Source organism: Camelus dromedarius, chromosome 9 (genome assembly GCF_036321535.1).
Source record: "Camelus dromedarius isolate mCamDro1 chromosome 9, mCamDro1.pat, whole genome shotgun sequence".
NCBI classification, from domain to species: domain Eukaryota; kingdom Metazoa; phylum Chordata; class Mammalia; order Artiodactyla; family Camelidae; genus Camelus; species Camelus dromedarius.
The window spans coordinates 36,080,760-36,099,939 of record NC_087444.1 but is presented as its reverse complement, the minus strand read 5'-3'; the positions used below and the strand labels follow the sequence as shown (position 1 = coordinate 36,099,939).

Here is a 19,180-nt window from a genome sequence, read left to right as displayed (position 1 = left end):
CTCTCTGTGAGTGTACCTGGTATTACTGAGAGATCACTGTCATTGACCAGTAATCCCAGCCCCATAGCCCTTCCAAAGTGAGTGACCAAATTTGTTGTGCCACATAATCTTGTACCCGTATCACAAGGGGCTGATAAGCGCCACCCCCAGTCCCATGTGTTAGCCTGTGATGGTGGAAGGCAGAATTCTGGTCCTCAGAGCAGCTCATTACAGCAGGATGTTTCTGAGGGATGGGAAAGGTGAGGATATTAGGGTCAGACCCAAGGCACCAGAAGGGCTGAAGAGGGCTCCACATAATTGTGAGGTCCCACTTTCTGGGCCACACCACATGCAAGCTAGGACCAGGTGGCCTGAAGCCACCTCCACCCTGAGGGCACCCACTGGGATGCATCATTACTGTGGCTTGGGAGTTGAAAGGATGACCACCCTGCCCCCATCCCCAACATCCGAGTCCAGTAGTAATGATTCTTCTCACACACAGACAGCCAGATGCATAAGCTCACCATGGCACACATTGGCACGTCACCCAGTCATATACATTTACACTTACACTCTGACCCACACCATCATCCATGGAAACACTGTGACACATACAAACACATCGAATCCTGGAACCAAATTTGACCTAACATGGCTGATGGTGCGTGGGGTTGGGGGGGATCCAGTCAGGATGCTCCTGAAGACCCTGGCCCACTCATGCCTCCTGAACCCTGGACCCCTCCTCGTGAGGCGGAGCCCCTCTCTTGTCCACGTCCTCGTGGTCACAGGTATTGAATGCCCCCAGAAGGGACCCCGGTTACCATCGCACACACCCCATCCTGGGTGCTGGGCCGGCGGGGGTGGTGATGTGCAGGGAAGAAGGGTGCGGAGCATAGTGCCCTGCCCACCGCTGAAGCCTCCTCCCTCGGGATTTTCCATCCCGGCTCTAGCGGGCCCGCGAGGATCGAGCGCGCTTTGTCTCCCGCTTAGCTTCTGGCACGTTTCCACGGAAGCTCCCCGCGCCGCGCCCGAAGCCCCCCTCCCCTTCCTGGCCGCGCCCCCAGCCCAGCCCGTGGCGCAGGCCGGCCAATGCGGCGATCGCGGCTTTGTCCTCCCGCGGATGCCGGGGCCGAGCGCGAAAGCCCCGCGCCCAGAGCTGCCTCCGCGTGCCCGGGACCCAGGTCTCAGCAGCCGGGTCTGAGGAGCGCCTCGCGCGGAGCAGAACAGCCCGAGGGTCTATGCGCGTAGGGGGCGTCTGCCTGGAGCTTAGGGTGCTTGAGGGGGTATTAGACCTGTCCTGCCTAGCACGTGCCCATCCGGGTCTGTCTCCCCGCTGCGATGCATGAGCGGAGCGGGGTGGGGAGGATCGTCTCGACTTAGGGCCCCTAGCCTGGATCCAGGAAAAAGAGGGCCAGGGGGATAAGGCCCAGGAGGGGTTCCTCAATCCCTCCTACTTTTCCCCACTGCACACCCCACCCCTAGCCCACTCCGACCTTAGGCTCGGGGGCCCAGATCGCGGAGGACCCTAAGAATCCGTCAGTGCTTTCCTGTTTCGACGACTCCAAGCAGGGTGGGGAAGGGGTCTCCAGGCCTTTGCCCCTCACATCCCAATCCCCCACCTAAACCCCATGACCCAGTTGGGGGGTCCAACTGGGAGAGGGAAGAGTCTTCTGTCTCCATCTCCATCCCGTCCCCCACTCTTCACAAAACCCTAGGTTTGGAGAGGGGGTGGCTACGGGGAAGGGTCTTCCTGACATTTCCAACAGCCCTTCCTCAAAAACCCCGGGAGGGTCTGAACAGGGGAGGAGGAGTCCCGAGGTTTCATTCGTCAAATCCAGACACTCTTTGTAATCTCAAGCAGCCGAGGTATTGTGGGGAAGGGTCTCCGTCTCCTAACCTTTCATCCCAGAACATTCCCTCCCATCCTCAATAATCCAAGCAGCCTCGACTTCAGGCACAGGCAAACGGAGGCTACAAGCTCTCAACGCCCTCTCTGAAGAGGTGGTGGGGCAGGTTCCCAGCCCTCTCCCCTCACACTCAAGAGCCTCCTCCACCAAAAGACAAAACCTAAGCAAAGCTGCTCAGACCTCAGGCACTGGACCACAGAGAAGCTCGCTAGGAGTCAGTCAGCAGCACTCTGGGACAGGTGGTCTTGAGGATGGTGAGGACAGGTCCCATCAAATCCCCAGGCCCCCTCACGCGTCAGTTCATTCTCTCCCCAATAAAACAAAAGCGAATCCAGCAGCACCGACCTCAGAGAGGCAGGAGAGCGGTCAGCACCCGGGAGCGCACCCCGCTCCTCCGGGCTCCTCACGGCCCCGGCTTCCAGGCGATGGCTCTCGCGGCGGCGGCGGCGGCGGCGGCGGCTGGCAACCGCGGCTCTCGCGCCCGGAGCCTCCCTCGGACTCAGCACCTGGAGCGGCGAACAGCTCCGCGCCTCATTCGGCTGACCCCGCCTCCTCCGCGCCACCGTAGCCAATGGAGACCCGGGCCCCGCCCAGGAGGCCGCCCATTGGGGGCGTCGTCCCTACTCCCTTCGGCCCCGCCCGCGGGTTCCTCTGTCTCTCTTGCAAGACCGCATCCCCCAGAGACGGCCGGAGTTTTCGCACAGCCTTCTGGAATTTGTAGTCCTTTAAGGACACGGACTGGGTTCATGCTGCGGGCAGGTAACCGGAGACGGACTGCATTTCCCAAGGTGCATTGAAGAAACGGAGGCGCCAAGGAGGGCGGGAGGACCGTTTCCATAGCAAAGGCGGCTGGTGGCAGACGGCTGAGCGAGAAATGGGGCAGGCAGCGGGATCCTCGAAGGATTGTGCGTGATTTCCGGCAGCCTCTTGGGAGGCCGTGTCCTTTCTTTCTTCTCCTCGGTCCCCACCCTGGGACTCTGAGCCTCAGTTTTCTTACTTGGAAAGAAGGGCGTGGAGTAGTCCCCCCGCCCACACTCCGCGGTGTTGGGCCAAACCCAGGGCGAGCCCCTTTGGTTTGCCCAGCAAAGGTGAGAGAGGACGGAGACCTGCGACTTGAGAGTGGAAAGGGCGCATTCGAACTTTATTCCTTTATTTTTGTCTCTCTCTTGTCATAGAGGAGCGCTTTACTTTTGATCATATTCCTTGGGCCAACAAGGCCTTCCCATCCCGGATTCTGGCCTCCTTCAGACGATGCCGCAGCGTCTCCCACAGCGTAGCCAGAGGGCGCTTCTCCTGCTTAAAACCCTTCACAAGGCTTCCCATTGCCTCCGGAATTAAACACACATTCCTCAGTATCACTCTAAAGTCCCTTCAAGATCTGGACTCCATCTTCTTCTTGCAACACTCTGAACTTCTTTGGAAACTGGGAAGCCTTAAGCACCCGTTCTCTCACTCCCATGGGTCCCTCCACCCTGCACTCAGCTAACCCCCCACACTCTTCAAGCTCCAGCCTAGATGCTGCCTCGTCAGTGAAGCCTTCTCAGATGCCTGGCTTCGTATGAGGTACCTCATCTTGTGTTTGAGCAGCACCCTCTACTTCCCCTACTTTACCTGCGTGTTCGAGTATTCATCTTCCACATTAGATTATAAGATCCACAGAGCAGGGGCCATATCTATATTACTCATACTTACAGTCCAGTGCTCACAGACACTATAGTCTGGCACATAGTAGGTACTCAACAGATGTTTGTTGAATTGAAAATGAATGTACTGTAATTGAATTTCACTCACTCACACTTCCATGATGTTGATCTCCTAAGGTTAGGTGTTTCCCATTGCTGAGAGTGTTTAACTAGAGGGATGCCACCTGCTTGAAGAAGTGTTTATGTCATTCATACAGTGGATTGGAATTTTGCCTGAGTGCTCTGGGGGGATTTCCAAGCCTGTGACGCTCAGGAGTGATAGATTCATGCCTGTTATTCCTCGGAAGTCTTGTCAATTCTCCCCTAAATGTCATTGGTTCTTCATGTTCCTCCATTTCTAGCTGTTGGCCCTTCTTCTTTCTGTGCCTAAATACCCTAACTCCCACTCCCTTTCTGGGAAAGATCTTCTGCTCCTGTCAGTTATGAAGTGTAGAGTGTTTGAGATCCCTGCCCTTCTTTCAGCCCTCTACTCAGCATCATAGGGCCCTGGTGGTGATACCCTACCTTGCTAGGTAGAATCTTCTATGAATCTTTCTCTGCTCCAGGCCCTGGTGTTAGCCAGATGGCCCAATTAATCCCACAGATGCTTCATACGTCACTTCATCCAGACCTTTTGAGTGTATTTTAACTAAAGCTTTCTTGGGAGAATGCCTTAATAAACAGGAATAATTAATTCGTGGCCAAAGAAATAACCAGGGGGACTATTACCCTGAACCTCATTCAAACCAAAAAGACAGAGACTGAGAAAGCAACCCTATTATCCTTACGTTGATGACATCCAGGGAGGGAAGGCTAGAATGGAAGAATGAGTCAAACGGTTTGCATTTAGGGAAGAACTAACAGGACTTACAAGAGGCAAGGCAGAGGGTCTTTGATCTTGGCTAAACCATGAGGAAGGGCCTTTGGAGCTGGGTGGACAGATGGGGGCCTCATTACTGAAGATGAGAAAACTGGAAGGAGACGGGGAGAAATGGGATTTGTGCTGACACAGAGTGCCTAATTTTGTGGATGCAGTGAGAGCAGAGGCTGTTGGAAAAGCAAGAAGTGGGAGGACTACACCACAGGGTGGGCATCAGCACAGCATCGGCAAAGTATCAGCAGAGGGCCACCAAAAAGACCACCTGGAGCCACAGTTGAAACTCTGGAGGTCAGTTTAGCTTTTCAGGAGTAGTGCTAGTTTTCAGGAAATTGTTACAAGTATGGTAAAAGTCAGGGTTCCACGGTTCTCCCAGAAAGCAGGGACTAAGATAGCACTGACCCAGACAAGCAGAGTCAGGAAATCTGGATTCTAATTCTGACTTTGTCTCTGATTAAATGTGTGACCCTGGGCTGGACCCCAGTTGTAAAATGCAATTTATTGGTGGTAGGGAGCAGCTAATAAGGTGGAGGTGGGGGAATTCAGATCTATTTACTAGCTGTGTGACCTTGCTCAAACTATCTTCTCAGATCTGCAGTTTGCTTATTTAACAATGTTATAATGGATAAATAAGATGCCCATGTAAAGCACTTCATAAATATTAAGCCCTTAATGAACATGTGTCTGTTTCCACATTGTTCATCTTGAATTATCAGAAATTGGTTTGACTGAATAAATAGGCAAAAGGTAATGTCCTGGGTAATCTGGGTTCAAATCCCCATTCTCTCTCTTATTAGTTGTATGATTTTGATCAGGCACATGCTCAATGTATTATCATTTTTAAGGAGTGGCTTTAGAGTAGAGAACCCTAGGAAACAGGAATTCTAGATGCTTATAAGCTAGAGTTCAAAGGATTCCAGAGAAACATTGAGCTGGCCTCCTACCTTGTTAGAGGGGAAAAAGGTCTCAGTGAAGTTCCGTAGGTCTTCTAATTCAGTAACAAGGGGATTAACCAGAATGCTGAATCTCAGACATTGGGCTGGAGGGATTAACCAGGGCTGGCTCCTGAAGAGAAATATAACTTTAATCTAACGAAAATGAAGGTTTGTAAGGTGATATGCCTTTTGAAAAGGTCTAGCCCCTTTGTGGAAAATGACCAGGAGAAGGTGAGGCTTAGATGTAGGTCAGAAGCTGCTGCAATGATCCAGCCCAGCGTCTTTGAAGATGGGAAGAAAGGGGTAGATCTGAGATGTATTAGGTGGTAAATGTTCAGAGGGCTTTGTGAGTGGTGAGCTGAGGGCGTGGAGGAGAGTGTGAGTCAAGGGTGATGCCCAACTGTCTGCCTTGTGTAGCTAGGTGGGTGGATGGTGGCATTTTCCCCTGAGTTACAGAATAGTAAAGGAGCAGGTTTAGGCAGAAAGAGGAGGAGGTGAGTTTGAGGTTAGTGGGACATCAGGTGAGACGCCCATTAGGTGACTTGGAACTTGTCTTGGGAGAATGCCTTAATATAAGGGCGTAATTAATGCATGGCCAAAGAAGAAGTGATCAGGGGGACTAGTACTCTGAACCTAATTGAAACCAAAAAGACAGAGCCTGAGAGCCTGTCATCCTTCCAGAAATCTGATCTGGAGAAAGAACCTTAAGTTTTCAAGTTTTCAACATCTACATCATATCTGAAGCCATGGAAACGAATGAAATCCTTCAGCAGAGAGGCTGAAAGAGAAGACCAAAATCCCTTGGGGGGTGCCAGGATTTAAGGGACAAGTAGAAGCAGAGGAGCCCAGAAGTAAAGTTGAGAACAGAGAGATAGGAGGAAAACCAATGAATGGTGTGCCACAGAAGCCAAATGGAGGAAGTGAGGTTATATGATGCAAAATGGTCTAGTAAGCCAAAGTCTGAACAAGTGAACACCAAATTCAGCAACAAAGAAATCACTGGTGAGAGACAGTAGGTTCTTGGAGTAGCAGGGGCAGAAGTCTGACTGTGTGGGGAGTGAATGTAGATAACTCTTGTTAGTAGTTTTGAAGGGGACGAGTGAGAAAACCAGAAGGAGTGTAGAATTGGGAGACAATTTTCTTTTAAGTTGGGAGAGATTAGGACATTTAAAAATGCTGTTGGGGAAAAGCCAGTATAGGGAACACTGAGGATACAGGAAGGAGAGAGGGATTGAAGAATGAGATGAGATCAGCAAGAAGATAGAAGGTGGTGGGGTTCAGAGTGAGCCTCAGGTGGGAGAGGGGAAGGAAGGTAGGTCAGCAGGTTGGTAGGTAGGTAGTTGGGTGGTGGGCTCAGGAAATGGAGGGAATTCATAACCAATAGCCATCACTTCTCTTGTGATAAGAGGCAAGGATATGGGTTCAGTGTGAGGAAATGGGGTGGGGTGGGAAGCTTGGAGAAAGAGGAAAGTGTTCAAGATGGCTGCTGTGGAAAAGAGGAGGGAATACTAATAGTGACCCACAGAGACTGCAGGGCAGCGCTGAGGGTCCGCTGAGGCTGGAGGCCATGCGTTTATGGAGGCAATAATCTATGAAGCTGTGGACTTTCTTTAGCATCCCATCAGCCCTGAGATAGGCATGGAGAAGGCTACTGGTGAGGCTGATCCAGAGCTGGGCTTTGCTGTACAAGAGAGACAAGAAAGCAAGGCAATTGGAGATGTTGACAAGGGAGGTAGAAATGGTAGTCCACCAAGAAGAAGGAGGTGAAACCAGGATGGAGTGGACAGATGGGGGCAGGGGTCTCTGTGTGTGAGAGGATGGATGTGATGGGTGGGAGGGAGGAGCAGAAAGGTTCAGGTAATGTTGGTCAGAGGTACAGGAGCCTTGGTCAGGGGAAGGGGCAAGGTGACTGGAGTAGGCAGAGAAGGTTGTAGTTTGAAAGGCAAGCTTGCTGAATGGGTCACTGGCAAGTCTTCCAGAAAGATGTCTGCTTTGAAGGCAAGAGGAACTGTGGTAGCCCTGTGCCAAACTGTACATTGAGTAAGAAGTTAAAAGATGATGGCAAGGAGGAGGGATGGGGTGCAGAGCCCTCTGACATGTGTCACAATAATCAACATGTTGGGGAGCTAAGAAGAAGCCCTCTTTCCCAAGGCATGACAGGTAAGGATGCAAAGAAGCCATAAGCTTTCTCATACATTTTCACAGAAGTATCATCTCAGCATCAGCTACACATGATCAGTTTTACCCACACCTAAAAGGCAGAATGTCTAGGAATAAAATTAACCAAACCAAAAAATAATTCCAGATTTCATGATGAAGTTGTATCAACCAAATTCAACTATAGTGATTTCTGCAATTTATATTTTGGTATAGTTTGTAGTTTTAAGTATGTGCATATCAACTAGAAAATGTGTTTAAGAATTTTGCAAATTTCATTTCTTAGCAATGATTTGTTTTCTCAGTTTAGAGCATAAATTAGAGAACTTGTGTTGATTTTTTTCAAATGTAGAGCTTAGAGCTTAATTCATGCCTTTGAAATGCCATGAATTTGAAATGCAGCCATTTTCCTTTCTGCATCCTTGAAAAGGATTACAAGGATTTTATTAGTTTTTCAGATAATCTTGCCAGCACATACAGACTTCCCACAAGGCTCTCCTATCAATAATGTTGGATTATGAGTGATGTTGCAGAAGTGTTGTGCGTGAGATATTTAAGACGAGTCAAATAAGCAGCCAACTTTAGGATTTCCTAAACAGCAGCTCAGTTTACAATTAAGGGACTTGGTATAGAATACAAAATGTGCATCTAAATGTTAATTGAGAAAAATCATCTCCATAATTTCTAAAGAAAAAAGGACAAAATCAGTTAATTGCTCTGAGAAATTTGTCTTTAAAAAAAGCGTTATTTAAACATATTTTTGTATGGTTGATATGTTTTTATAATCTTGAAACAGTCTTGCTATTCCAGCCCCTTGAAACAGGGGGTGCTCAGAAAATACTTTGTGAATCAATTCATGAATGTTATGATAATCTGTCCATTGTTTAAAGTTCTTCCTTTCATCTTAAACTTTCAAAAAATATTCTTGTAAAAGGAGTGGTTCTTTTTAAACACAGGTCGAATCATGTTGTACCTATATTCAGACACCTTCAGTGGCTTCTTTGTCTCATTGGGCACAAGCCCTAAAGGCTTTGTGATAGCTTGCAGGACCACATACACTCTAACTCCTGTAGCTTCTCTGCCTCATCCCCTAGATTCCCTCTGCTTCAGCTCACTGACTTCCGTGCTATTCCTTGATTGCTTCAAGCACACTGTCTGGCCTCAGAGCCTTTGCTCTTGCTGTTCCCTCTGCTTGAAATATCTTCCTTAGATATCCTTGTGGACATCCATATAAAATGGCAGCATTTCCTTTCCTGGCACACTCTCTATTTCCCTTTCCTTCTTTTTTTCCCCAATAGCACTTAGTACCATCTGACATATAATAGATTCTTTTACTTATCTGTTTATTGTCTGCCTCTTCCCCACTCACACTCCTCCAGTAACCCACAAGAATGAACTCTCCTTTAGGATAGAGACTGTCTATTTAGTTTACTGCTCTCCTCACAGCATGTGGTACAGCACCTGATACATAACAGGTGCTCAGAAAAACATGGTGAATGAATAAGAATAACACATCATCTCTAGTATATGACCCTAACATCTATTTTTATTTTTCCATACAGTCTGCATGTATATATAATCTTTCCTGTTCTGGAAATCATAGGTTAGATATAATTTTGAGTTCTGCTTGTTTTTTCCCTTGCTAAGATTGAATTCTTTTGTCCAGTTGTTTATTCATTCATCCATTCATTCAACTACTGTCTAATGAGGCATTTCTATGTTCCAGGCAGTGCTGGGACCACAGTAGTAAATAGGATGCAGGACTTGCCCTGGAGGAACAGAGCATCTTTATAAACATCACCTGTAATTATTGCCTAATGTTCCATAAACATTATACTGTACTTAACCTCTTTCCTATTCAAGACTTTTTGTTTGTTATTAATAATGATGTATGAATCCTTCAAGTATATAGCAATTACCCTTTACAAATTATTCTTTAAGGTAAACTCCCAAGTGAACAGTTATTGGGGTGAAGGTTTAAACATGTTTTTGGTTTTTTTGATACCATCTACTACATTGATTTCAAAAAGGAGAGGTGCCCATTTTTCCCACTTGCCAGCGTGAATGTTCCAGATTTATCACAACCTCTCCAGTACTGGATATTACTACTTTTCAGTTCTGGATAATATAAAGTATGAAAATGTCTTTCCTTTTATTTTTGCATATAACTGATGTCTAGTAAGAGTGCACATTTTTGGGTTTTTGCTTCTGTCATTGTTTAGTCCAGTACATCCCTAGGAGGCTCTTGGATGGTCACTGTCCTACTTGTAGATCATGCCCAGGGTTTAGCACACATTATTGGCTTACAGCATCTTAGAGTTGGAAGAGACTGCATCAGGTTCAACTAAAATTTTTGATAGATGGCTTTCTAGCCTCTGTTTGTATACCCCTGGCAGTGGGGACCTCACCCCCTCACTGGGATGTTTTTGTCCTGTTCTATAGGTATTGACCTGGCATCTGTGACTCCCATGTGGCCCCACTTCTGCCTTCTGAAGCAGCAGAACCCATGCAACAGATATTACAGAACCTCCCTACTTTGGCTTCCTATCTCTGAGAATATGTGGCCAGACTAGAAAGTTCAACCCCAGGTAAGTCTGGCAGGCCCAGAGGCCGAGACGCTGTCCCACACACAAGTCTCTGCAGTGGCTGTGGCAACAGCCTCTTTAGCTGCGTTTGCGTGAAGCTTAAGTTCAACTGAAATTCTAAGGCCTTCTTTAAATGACCCAAACCTAGTTCCTCTAATCCCACACTTCTGCAATTGATCTTTTTCAACCTCAAAATGACACTTTGCTTTTCTCCCTGTTTTATTTCAATGTGTTGGTAGAGAAGCTGCCCTGGTCTGACTCCTGCTGTCTAAAATGGGGATAATAAGAGTTATTCTGACAACATCACGTGTTGGTGTGATGATTGAATGAGAGGCAGAGTTGGACATTTTTCGCTCATTTTGGTTGCCCAGCAGCTGAGCCTTCTTCCTGTGCTTAAGGAAGTGGAGCCATTTTCCTTTGCAGCTGGGGCGTAGGCAGCAGCCTCAGGCTCAGGCTCCTCCAGTCAGATAAGCCCCCAGCTCCGCACTAATTTTGAATTGGAAGCTGGTGACACAGCAAAGGAGCAGATCTGCTTCACAATCCTGTCAAGCATTGGGTACGTGATGGGTACGATCTAAGTTTCCAGTGACAGCAGTTTACTGGCAGCATCCAGCATAAGGATGTCTGTGGTGTAGGTGGCAGGGACAGTATGCTAGACTCAGTAGTCACGATGATGTCTTCTTAGAGCACTGCTGAGCTGGGGTTTGGGGCATTGCTTCTGACTGTGTGCTTCCAAGTCTGTTCGCTACTCTCCTGGAGATTTTGTGAGCTACATACAGAATACAAAATGCATTGAAAAATACTAAGCACCACACATATACGAGATATGATTGTTTGGGATTTTGATTCTTAAGTAGTGCATGAGGGGAGTAGGGGGACGTAGGCCTGAGCTCTGTACCTGCAAAGAGTTCAGGCAGGTCTAGGCATGCCTGGAAAGCTGGCTGGTGGGCAGGCATGATGAGAGGAACTTGTCGGCTAGACACTGGCTCAGCAGGTAAAGGCTGACTGCCGACCCCAAGGCAATTGGTGTGGAGATGGCAGTTGTCAGAGGGCCTGTTGGGCACGCACAAGTGGATTGGCTACTTGCCCTCTCCTACCCTTGGACCATTACCAACAGCTGGTGCTGGGAGTTGAGACTAGGCTATAAAGCAGATCTCTTGGCTGTGCAGCTGACCCTGGGGCATCTTCATTGGGGTGGAAGAGGAAACCTGTACCTGAATATGACCCCCATTGCTGGAATCACAAGAGGCTTATGAGTAGGCTGGGATTCCATCCTGTGCTGCAGTCAGGCTGTCCTTCATCTCACTGAGCTATGGCTGGGCTCTCCAGCCCTGCCTGGCTGTGCCTCCAGAGTCCTGCCTCATAGGTGCCATCTAAGTCCATCAGCCCTGGATGACCCAGAGTAGGGCTGGTGCTGGCACTGTTTCTGTGGTCATTAGTGGGCCCTTGGGAGCTTTGTGATGTTAGCACAGCCTCTCTGGGGACTTCCTGTCTTGAACCCCAGATCACTCCCAAATCAGCCTGGCTCGATGTGTGTGTGTGTGTGGGGGGGTGCTTCTGCGTTAGTGCATTCCCTGAACACTGGTGCTGGCGTGATCTCTGCCTTTTCCCAGTACCCTAGTGCACCTCCAGGAAGGACAAAGATCATGATGTGTTCAAATCAGCCAGAGGTCATGTAATGGGCCTGAACCATGGTCATATCAGAACTGTGGTAGCATTGTTCAGAGGGATCCTTACAGGGAACTATAGGTTCTATCCCTGCCAGAACGACTGATTTTTTTGTGGTGTTAATATCACAACTATAGGTTTTAGTCCTCTTGCCAAATATGACTATATATAATATTTTTTGATATAAAATATAATAAAATCCACTATAGAAACAGCATAAAGTATAGGTAAACATCATCTGATCTAGATAGCCTTTCTTTTTTTTTTTCAGTTTTATTAGGTAGAATTACAGATAGCCTTTCAATGTCTAAGTTATTGTGCATCAGACAGTCCCTGGCACTTAATGTGCTTTCTCTTATTAAATCTTCACCACAGTCCCATGAACTGGGTACCATTATAATTGCCATTTACAGGCAAGGCATCTGAGGCCTATAGATTTACGGGACTAGCTCAAGGTCACACAGCCACTAAGTGGCAGAGCGGGGCTGGTCATCCACCTGCAGAGCCTGAGAATGCCTTTCCTTCAGCCCACTCCACTGTGGGGCAGCTTAGGCTGTTGAAATGTTTTCTTTTACACAGAGCTAAAGTCTTCTTTTCCCTAAGTCAGTCTCACTTCTGTTTCTGCTTATCCCAGTAGCCCACTGGGGCAGCTCCTTGTCTCCCAGTCTTCTGGCTTAGTTCGCCACTCCATTCATGGTTGAGTCCTTCATCTTCTTCCTCTGGGAAGATCCGAACCATTTTATATCAGCTAAGTTCTTAGGACAGTCACTGAAGGAAGATAATGGCTGGGTAGCTCTCCAATTCTCTAATTACTTTGATGCCAAAGGTACTGGTATCCAGTCTGTCCCACTTCTGGAGGGGCTATGTCAAGAAATAGTCAATCAAACCACTAGCTGTAGAGGAGACTTGGTAGAAAGTTCTCCTTCACTGAGAAAAATGGCAGACAAATAGTCAAAAGAGCAGGAACAGTATTAATGCTATGGATTATTAAGGGCTTTGTTGCTGCATGGGGATCTTCTGTCTCCTTGACTGGAATACAGTCTTCCTGAGGGCAGGGATTTTTGCTAGCTTTGTTTACTGCTATGTCCCCGGTGCCTAAAATGGTGCCTGGAACACAGCAAGTAACAAATATTTGTTGAATGAATACTAGTGCTGTTCCACATCTGGTGTAACTTCAATAGGTTGCTAAGCTGTTTTGGAGAATAATATGATCTCCCAAGCCCATGGTTTTGAACTTGGGTTTCCATTATCTCACCAGTAGTTTTTCAGGTTTTGTTGTGATTTTGGTTCATAACCATATGTAAAGTACATTGGGTAAATAACCCTGCCTCAAAAGCCATTTCCTTTGATCTGATAAACCTAAGTATAAACTGGAATTGGTTTAGCTTGGTAAAGAGCAGTATGCAAGAGTTAATTGGATTTCTAGTCACCTATTCTATGGAAAAACATTCTGAGACATTCTGCCTTGAATTTGGAGCTGGAATTCAGAATGTAAATCTACCAGGAAACAGCTTAGTGAGAAGAATGTTAGTTAGTCTTCATGTTTTTTCCATTCTCTATACACAAAAAAATACATGCTCATTGTCAGAAATGAGAAAATACAGGTAAGCAAAATGATGAAAATATAAACCACTTATATCCTACCACTCAGAGATGGTCATGGCTACTATTTTTCTATTTATATCAAATACTGAAATTAGCTAACACGGTAATAGATTCAGGGAAGGAGCTACATTTTTCTGATGAGAAAGTGGACGTGGGGGATCTGGTTTCCAGCCTAAGTCTATCTATGCTAAGAGGAGCCCACAGATCTGAGTCCACCAAGGCACAGGTAGCAAAGGTAAATGGATGGAGTAGCCGCCAGTTACATCCAGAATCTGACCTTGGAGGGCGATCCTGAAAGTGGCGGGAGGTTAGAATGGGAAGTGATTGAGGAAAGCAAATTTGGTCTGGCTGAACATGTCAGATTTGACATACAGCAAATTTCACGAAGTTTTCCTAGAAATAGGAGTATCTTTTCCAGAGATCTGAAGTTGAGATAATCTTAGAAGAGTTGGCCCAAGGATGACTCTAGACAGATTGTGCAAAACAGGGCTCTGGGGTCAGTGAACACAGTGAGCGTGATCGTCCTTGTTGTAATTGGCCGGTTTTCCCTGGACCAGGACTCTTCCACCCTGATTTTCTAGGGAGTAACCCTGTCACTTCTGGTTCATGACTCACTGCAGGAAAATGTAACAATGTGTCAATTGGACCTGAGGTCAAATCCTTGGGCAACTTAGCATCTTCAAGCTGCCTGTATGGGGTCCCTTGGAAGCCTGGAGCATGGGCCAAGTGACTCATATTTTTCTTTCAAGTCAGTGCAAATTTTGTATGCTTCTCCGTGATATTTGTCTTAATACTAAAATAGTATTTTTAAGAGCCTTTAAGTGAAGTTGATGTTCCAGGGTGCTAGGCGTACAGGCACTTTGTGTAAATGTTGATTGAATGAATGAACATTGTTCACTCCAGTCTCCAGGATGCTCTTGTTCAGGTTGCAGCAAGTCTGGAAAGGCATGGCAAGTCTGGAAACCCACTGGGCTGGGAGGTAAAGAATTTAATACTTACTGGGCACCACCTATATGCCAGGTAAGGTGCATGTGTTTTACCTACATAGCCTTGGTTTAATCCTCATAACCCTACCTGGATCCCTGTTTTGTAGGCAAGTAATTGGAGGATCAGAGAAATTAAGTAACTTTCTCAGGATCTGAAACAGGGCAGGACCAAGATGAAAACCATGGACTGTCTGGGACTCCGCTCTCTTCATATACAACGTGGCCCTCTGAGGCCTGTTCACCCAGCAATTTCTTGGAAACTGCATGGGGAATGTGGCCCACGGCTGTGTCCTAGAAGCATGAAAGAATCCCTACCCTGTTCTGTCCTCCTGTACTGAACGCTGAAAGAGCAGAGGTCACAGGACTTGACTGTGGACAGGGGAAGGCGCGCCTTTGGAGGTCTGGAGCACATGCCCTCATTCCTGAGAGGGCCAAGTTGGGGCACCCTGGGGTGCTCCACCAGGAAAAGGGCACACTTGCCATGTTATTTCAGGATAACAACCACTCAGGATGGTTGTAGACATTTGTAGCACGTTTAATCTTTTGAACTTTGTTCCTAGTCTCTTATGGCTCAAGTTTAAGTTTCACTGGCTCCACTCAGCCATGAGTTGATTGTCCCAGGTTGAGGAACCCACCATGGCTTTGTGGAACTCTCCAAAAGCACAAATTACAAGGTTCCAGATTATTCACAGATGTCTGGGGGTGATTGTTAACATGATTCTTCAGTGAGGGCATTGCAGTCCCTGAAGCAGCTGTGGCCATTTCACCTTCCACAGTGACTTTCTCCTCCTCCTTAGCTTGGCCTCATAGCACCTTCAACTCTTGCTTGCAAAACTCCTTCCCTAGGGCGCAGGGCAGGCAGGTGTGTGTGTGGCAGATGGAGGACTTGAGCCCTGGAGAGCTGGATTCCTGAAGGCAATTATAAGCAGTTGCAAAAAGTAAATATGGTGGGAACCCACTCTATACAGGCTTAGAGACAGAGCTGGAAGCCACGTTCCTGGGTGTTAACCAGCAGTGGTGTCTCTGGAGGGAGTTCACACATCCCTCAGGTCTCTTACCTGTGTGCATTTTTAACTTTTCTGACATGAATGTGCGTTGTTTTTCTAGTAAGAAGAAAAGAGAACTATAAACAAATCCTATTATTGGATATTTAGGTAATTCTGATTTTTTATGAGTATAAACAGTGCAGAGCAGGAATAATTGGCAGAAAATGAGTTAAAAATTGTAAAGCACAAAAAGACTAGACCCCATCTCAATTCTCAAAAACTGACAAAATTGCTTAAAGATGGTTGAGAAGGTTAAACTGCTGCAGTGTTCAGCAGTAGGTCCCTTCAAAAAGCAATGACTAGACATAACAGTTTTCAACCCAGTCATTTTTTCAATCATAGTTTAACAGGTTGACCAAAATACCACATTTTAGAAACTTATAAGCCTTTTTTAAGTACCTTTGGCACCAGTCGCCTGCACAGGGGATGGGAAGTAAAGACAAGAATCTCATCCTGTTGTTACCTCTGAGTTTGTGGGGTGGACCTGAGGCCCAGAGGCATAGGCTGGCAAGGTCATGTGCCCAGAGAAGTCACTTGACCCTGGTCAGTAATGCAGACGCCAGGTGGGGTGCAGATTGCTACTTCAATGTTGAAAACATCAACTCCAGTCATTCAAATGGCTTTTCTATTTAATGTCTTTTAAGTTACAACAGACTATTATCTCTTATGAAATAGAAAACTGGTGAAGTCTCTTTTGTCTGCCAGCCCCAGCTGTTCCCAGAGCTGCTGTCATTTAACCAGCACTCTCAGTGGCCTTAAGCCCCATGTCCTGTACCCTCTCTGCCTACCCCCGCCTGAAAAAATCCAGCCTTCCATCTTCTCCGTGGGGCTTCAGAGCTGTCAGGCTCTACTGGGACAAAAGAAAATTAGCACCACCACAGAGATGTGGTTTCCAACTCAGCCAGCTCTTGGCCAGTCCTTTCATTCACACCATTTTATTCACACCAGGCCAGACACTCATTTCATTCCCCATGGTGGCTCTTTCCCTCTTGTCCCACTCTCCTCAAATTGTCCACCCCAATGCTGTCTCTGTCTCCCGCGACCGTAATGTCTGCCGCCCTGGGACAGCGGAGGAGATGAGGTTCTCAGCTCCTCACTCCCTTGCCTCTAACAGGATCCACGTGACATTTCCGAGACCAGCTGTCCTCCTCGGCCCTTCCTCCCACCCTCTCTTGCTTCTTCCAGGACCCAGTTCAATAAATCACCCTCTTTCTCTGATTCTTGGATCCTTCCCTTTCCTTTCTTTCACCACACAAACATAATTCTCTCCAATTCTAGAAAAAACCTTAACTTCACTTTCTCTTCCCTGGCACCTCCCACCCTGTCCTTTAAACAAACTTCTGGAAAGTTAGCTTCTTTTATTTCCCCACCAAGTCTGGACTCTACCCCCATCAAGACTGCCCGTGCTAAGGTCACCAGCAGCTTTTTAATTGTCAAATTATTAAATGACATATTTTCACCTGAACTGACTTACCTCTGTGATAGGTGATCAGTTTCTGTAATGCCTCCTTAAAACTCTTGTGATTTCATTGACATTTCTTGTCTCTTGATGCTTTCCAGCTGCTTCCTGTGACCTCCCTTCATCCGCCAATCCTGAAATACTGATATGCCCCCAAATTTTGTCCTCGGCCCACTGCTCAGCCTTCCTGTCTTGGCTTCCTTCCATGAGCTTCTTAGTGTGAAGGAGTTTGGGCTGTGGCCAGTGGCAGCCCAGCAGAGTACTGTAGAACCAGAAACCTTTCGGTCTCTTTGATCCCCAACACAGCACATTAACCTTGACCCAGAAGATTAAATTTCTAATAATGGATATTCGGGCATTGGACCCTTGGTGGCTATGGTGCAGCCCAGTCTTGTATGTGATTATCACATTCACCACAGGAGGCCATCCACTTCCTGCTCCAGGACTTGGCCAACTTGGGGGACATAGAGCATGGCTCATGAAGGCTATGAGCCCATAGGGTACTCCATGTTATGTCCTAGAGTCTTCTTTGTTGATGCATGTAGCTCTAATTCATTTGTCTTCATTGCTCTGAAGTATTCTACTGCATTGACATACTACATACCCATTCTCCAGTAAACATTAAGATTGTTCCTAGCTTTTTGATATTTCCTGAAGTGCTGCTGTAACACTCTCATACTTGTCTCCTTGTGCACACATGCAAAATTTCTCTAGGGTGTATGTACATCTTGGACTTTACTAATGAATGCCAAGTGATTTCCCAAAGTTTGTACCAGTGTACGCGCCCACCAGCATGCACCATAGTCCCCAACATGTTAAACCAAAGGTAAAGATGACAGCCCCAGTCCTCTTGCTTAAGCCGTGCTTGGAGAAGTCCCCACGCTCCACAGTGAGGCTGTTTCCAGCTTTTCCAGGATTGGAAATTTCTTCTATGGGTGCCTGCTGCCATGGCCAGCTACATGATTTGTGGGAAGTGGGACTTCTTGTTCAAAAAGCAGGAAAATCCTTGTTTCTTTTTTCCACAATTTCTCTCTCAACCTACAACAATGTTTTTAATTTGTTGTTTAATATTTAATGTGCTTCCTCAGGCACAAGGGTTACTCACAGCTCAAGTGCAGCACCTCAGAGTGCCTGGGGTGCACACACCCAACTGTGACCTTTCTTGCCAGACCCCTGCCACTGCAGGTGTGGCCACTGGGTGGGAGCGGTGGGCAGGCAGCGGGGAACCTGTCCCAGGGAGGCATGACTTCGAGTGAGTGAATCAAGGTGCCCAGCTCTTGGCGCATGCTGTTGTCCCGTCAGACTTCAGTTACAAAACACAAACTCAAAGATAAAATTATTAAGGATTTTGAGACAACCACTGTAGAGCATTAAATCAGAAGTGCAGGGCCCCATTCCACTGCACTGGTCACTGGCCCATAAAGCCAGCCCTGTATGCGACACCCCTCAGACTCAGGTGCCCAAGATCCCAGCACCTGCCATATTCTGGATTAGAGGAGGACCCAGTGTGTGTGTGTTGACTTTTATTAGCATGGGCATCGTGGTTTCTGCAAGATCCCCAAACTGTCAAGTTTGTGTCTGTTTGGAGTCTATGCGCCTCCCTTTGTCCATCCATGGCTTCAGTCACTTGACCTGATTCTTTTTTTTAGTTCTCTTTGTTTCTTAAATAGTATTTTTTTAAAAAAAACAAACAGTATTTTTGTTCCCTACAGTTATAGACATATCACTTTGGTTTCAGGTGCCAAAATAATGTTTAAAACTATTCGGTGGAAAAAGTGTGGAAACTCTTTCTAAAGCTGTTTGGCTCATCCAATGTGTGGCTCCTTGTCTACTCCAGTGAAATATAAAATCAACATGATCATCACCAGTGGAAGAAAGGCAATTTTAACTAACAAAACTACACTCCAACCCAAACAGTAACGAGACATGGTAAGAAATAGCATGAAAGCTAGCTTTGAAATATTTCTGAGCCAATTTGTTTTTAAAATTGTAAGACTATTTTCTCAACAAATATTATTTAGAATAGAAAAATTAATTTCATATTCCATTCAATATGAGTGGAAAGTACTGAAATTGGATTTGGATCAGCATGGAAAATTTGAAAAGAGTTCTGGGATTTCTCAAGACTGAGCAGCAAAAGACTTTTTGAAGGAGAAATCCTTTTTGTGTTTAAGCGTTAATATTCTTGCTGTTTTAAAATAAGTATTTGCCCCCAGAAAGTCATTTCTAAAAATAAATTTGGTTTCAGTTTTGTTTCTTCTTTTTCTCCTCTTTCTTTTTTTTAAAAGTTATGT

General features: G+C 46.6%; 1 protein-coding gene across 2 annotated transcripts in view; it reads right to left on the bottom strand.

Annotated features, from left to right (window-relative positions):
• Positions 1–2,373, bottom strand: part of SMPD3 (sphingomyelin phosphodiesterase 3) — a 79,621-nt gene extending 77,248 nt beyond the window's left edge. For both annotated transcript variants that reach the window (XM_031458204.2, XM_031458207.2), the window contains exon 1: positions 2,232–2,373. The gene's annotated coding sequence lies outside the window, so the exon portion shown is untranslated. The remainder of the gene's footprint in view (positions 1–2,231) is intronic.
• Between the last annotated feature and the right edge of the window lie 16,807 nt (positions 2,374–19,180).